Consider the following 4,901-nt stretch of genomic DNA (forward strand, 5'->3'; position numbering starts at 1 on the left):
GTGTTACAGAAGTCAATGCCCTAAAAATTAGCTTTGGCCGTAAGAGCCACGAACGTTAAAATTTCCTTTCGTTAATTACAAAACAAAATCACAAAACAAATTTAAAAATAACCAAAAACAATATTATATTAATATATTTCAAAATAGAATTGTGTGTTAATTTATTGGCCGTTATTCTAAGCATATGATATCTGAAAAAATACACTAAGACGAAATCGCGTGTAAAACCTTGTCAACGATATAATGCCAATTACATTATCATCCAAAAGGCATTTAAGAAATAAATACATAAATAAGCCATAGACAACACAGTCTATATAAATCACTAAAGCTGTTATTCATATATTAACATAATAACTTAATGCGTGCATGGAACCTTAGCATACGTTCCACCTCCTACCATTGTCTGCAATATGTCATTATCTAATCTCTAATCTATGTGCGGCAAGGAGGTCAAACAGCCAACTGTATTACTCGTAAGAGATATGACTTGCACGTTCATTCTAAAGAAATGAGTAACTGCCATTTACATTTGCGTATTATGTGTGACGATTTATTTTTAAATACACTAAGCTACATTATTTTATTTTCCAGAAAGATGTTGCCTATTTTTCATAGACTATTATATATTTAATTGAAATATATAATAATACTTCTTCTTAAAAGAGACGGATGCTATTCCACTAGCATGGCTCTAAAGCGGGTTGTTGGATACATATGTCAGTCTTTCATCCAATTCCTGCAGGTTTATTTACAAAAGTTTGTTTTACAGCCGACCACGATATTAATTATAAACACACATCTCACTAGAAAACAAAAAATCTAATAAAGATTAATAAAGAAATTTGTCACATACCGAGTGACCATACGGACCACTATTACGAAACACTGATGTGGGTCAGCAGCGCTTGCCATTTGGGGACCCACTATCGGTTCAACCAGGTTTCGCTCGCTTTTTGACAACATATTGCGAGACGTATGTGTAGGTTACTTGTCAAACTATCTAAATTGTCCGCTTAAACATTTTTTTAAGTGCAAGTACGTATTACAAAATATTTTTTGTTCACTTCATTTTGGTAACAACACTTAACAAATAATATCCATCAGCCATTTGCTCAGTGACCTGTATCGTGGACATCAGGCGGACACATTTGTCTGTATATTTTATTGCTCGTACGATATCACTAAAAATTCATTTTATAATTCACAAATAGACGCTGCCTCCGTATTTAATATTTACATCTATTTTTATTGTGTGTTAAAATTTAAATCTAAATAAACTTTACGATTAGTTCATCGTGGAACTTTAAATCATCAAAATTATAAGATTATTTAATACGCATGATAGAAAGTTAAACCTAGTTTAGGAGTCTGGGACATATAATAAGCGTATCCTTACCATTGTGTTTTTTTATGTAATGGATTGGCGGACAAGTAACTAGGCCATCTGACGGTAAGTGGTCACCACCGCCTATAGACTTTAGCGCTGTTGGCCCTTGTGCCTGTACACTGGCTCACTCATCCTTTAAGCCGGAACACAACAATACTCGTATTGTTGTTTGGCGGTAGAATAACTTATGAGTGGAAGGTACCGCGATGGGCTCGCACAAAGCCACCATCAAACAAGCAATAAATATTATTACTAAGTATAATAATTACTTTCGTGGTAAGAAAAAGAGAAAAATCTATGAATAGATGCTTCATTGATTAACTGTAGACCGATTTTTCGAATTTTAAGTTCAATCGTTTAGTTCGTTCCTCTATTTATGTCTGTAGTGAGTTTGTGTTTATTTCGCGTTATTTTAATCTGTAATCATTATTGCTGTTTTAGCTTCTTTGTGTTTTGCAAATTCGTGGAAACTGTGTTGTTTAACGTTCAATTCATGCATACATACTATTTAATATTTCTGTGATTCCCTCGAATAAATAAAAACAGTTAATTTTTTTATGTCCCGAATGACAATGGAATAGACTATAGGTACGTATGTTCTAAAAGGCCATGCGATTAAACATTCAACACCGAAATTCTTTCTAGAATACTTTTTTCTTTCCCTTATGTCATATACATACGTAAGTGGACTGGCAAATAGACCATCCGATGGTAAGTGGTCACCATTTCCATATCATTTATGCGCCAATAGCCTTGGAAACTAAGATGTAATATCCCTTGTACCTGAAGTTACACTGGCTTACATCATCTTTCGAACCGAAACACAACAGTACCTACTAAGAATTATTGTTTGACGTTAGAATATATGATAAGAGGGTGGTACCTACATAGACGAATTTGCACAAAGCCCCGCCATATTTTTGTCAAGAAATTTTCGTACCTCGAGAAACACGCCTCTGCTTAAACTCATTCCAATCGGGTCCAATTGCTTGCTTCTTGGAATTAGAGTGATAAGAAGTACAGGCGAGATGTGTTCATAATAATATCTCCCGAACAGTTGGCTGGTCTCTATTAAGAACGGCCTCCGTGACCAAAATCGGTTTAGAGGACATCATTTGGACATTTTGGACATTATCCCTAAAATGTATAAAATTTTTAAGTAACATGTACTCTCTTTGTTAAGGTAAGGTTAAGGTTCTGTAGCATCTAATGCCGTTGCTCCACTGCGGCTGGGTGGAGTGTAAACACTTAACAAGTATACCAATCGAACAATACATTAATATTTCACATAACCTCGAAAGTATAATCTATCTATGTATATTAAAGTTGTGTGTAAATCGGATTAGTAGTTCTTGCGTAACTCTTTTGGACATCACCTTCGAACGGTCGTCAATTGAATTTTAGTTATTAACTTGCTTATAGCCGTAGACCAGTGCGTATACGTTAGTTTATTATGGAGATATCATTTGGGCTATCGAAGCAAGATAATATATCAGTACTTGAGAGCAATCTAAAGGTCTTAAGGAAATGTTGTCCTTTGTGTGATGCCCTAAAGAATAGTCAGTTTTGAGTTTAGCATATATACCTATGTCACTTTCTAGACCAAGTGTATAAACATATAACTTCAGTCCTTATTAGTGATATAGAGATTATACGAACGTAGTGTTGTCTGTCACGCTTCAATCGGCACGAGTGTTCCTATTGATAGTGTTACATTGTATTATGTCACTAACCTTTGACCGTGACTTCACCTATATGACAACTAGCGGTTGCTTCGCTTTACGTCCATATCTCCTAATAGTAGCCTACAATCTGTTTAGTGTCAGAAATATAGAAATATGGACTATTACGCTGGCTACTAGCAAAGAGCCAGTTAAAGTACAATAGATGTACAAAAAAACTACAATTTCGAATATTTAGCTTACAAGAAGAAGTTAGAAGTTGACTTGTCTTCAAAAATGTAGTTCACAATTTATTGATTTTGATGCAATTTACATATATATATATATATATATAATATTCTACAAATATCTTTGATAGCATTGAAATTCGACATTACAGTACCAAAAGAACCTATTCATTTGAGTCGAGTACCGTAGGTTCTTTATGCAACAAACATATTTGCAAGATTTTAAATTAACATGGTTATTTTTATTACTAACAGTATTTAAAACGGGATGTTTACCATGTTTTTTATTTTTATTTGGTGGAGCTCGATATTTCGACATTATCTACGAATGTCTTGTTCACGAGAACAAGAATAATTAGTAATATTTGCAAGAGATTCAAAAGTTATTAAACGACAGAGCGACCTACACTACACTAGAAATGAGATTATTATCAAACAGTGCTTATATGGAACCTGGTCAAAATGATCTTGATATTAGCATTATACATTTATGAATGTGGTAAGCAAAATTAACATATACATTGCAACCGTGCTAAATTGGTTACATCGAATGTCTATTCTGAAGTCTTCAAGATAAAACGCAAATAAAAATTAGAATACATATGTTCTAATATTATAAATGCAAAAGTATTTTCATCTGTCTGTTTGTTGCTCTTTTCACAGCCTAACCACTGAACCTAAGTTGATGAAATTTGGTATGAAGTTGAACTCCAAGGGATGACACAGACTTTTTTATCCCTAATCTCTAAAGCACGTGCAAAGCCGCAGGCGACAACTAGTTTGCTATAAATTCTAACAGAAATGAGTAATGGGTTCTGGGCGTCATGTTTATGTGCACCAGCAATATATACCAAATTATAATTCGATATGACCGTGTCGGAGCTGTGACATAATAAGGCAAGATAAGGTTTAACTAATGTTTGAAACATTAGTTTCAACAGAACTGTTTATATGTGTCCGAAGTATGTAATACAAAAACAAAAATACTATAATTTTGTATAAAGGGACATATGTGCAAAATTCACAGTTAAGGATAATGATATTGTATTTCATATAAATCCATTACTTATTTAAATATAAACTAGCACTAACTATTGGAAAAATCAGAGTGGTCAATGAAACCAGATTTCAACAACATTGAAGTCAACATCTGTTCGTCGTCCACTTGCCCTTGACCCAATAGTGTAGTCGTGTGTTATACTTCAGAATTTAGCAAACTTTTACGTCCGCCTGCCTGATGCTTCCAACAGTATACGCTCACTTGTGTGTTTATTTTCTTTGATTGACTTATTATTGATGGTATTGATGGAGCTGAACACTAAAAAAGAACGCCAAGTCTGCTCTTACGTACGGGTTACGTTACGTTACGTTATAGATGTAGAACCTCTCCTGGTAACGCGACAGCTGCACTAACAATTACCAGTGCTCATTTTTACCTCAATTCTCACTAACTTCAAAGTCGACTCGACAGAATTTTCTATAGGTATAATATTACGTGCGGCTGCTTGAAGTCTCGCAATACATAATCTTATTCGAGTTTAATCCTCTTAAAAGGAGATCTAATATTTCGACGACACGGCATCGACACTAGGACTTATACAA

This window comes from Vanessa tameamea, chromosome 9 (assembly GCF_037043105.1).
Source record: "Vanessa tameamea isolate UH-Manoa-2023 chromosome 9, ilVanTame1 primary haplotype, whole genome shotgun sequence".
NCBI classification, from domain to species: Eukaryota; Metazoa; Arthropoda; class Insecta; order Lepidoptera; family Nymphalidae; genus Vanessa; species Vanessa tameamea.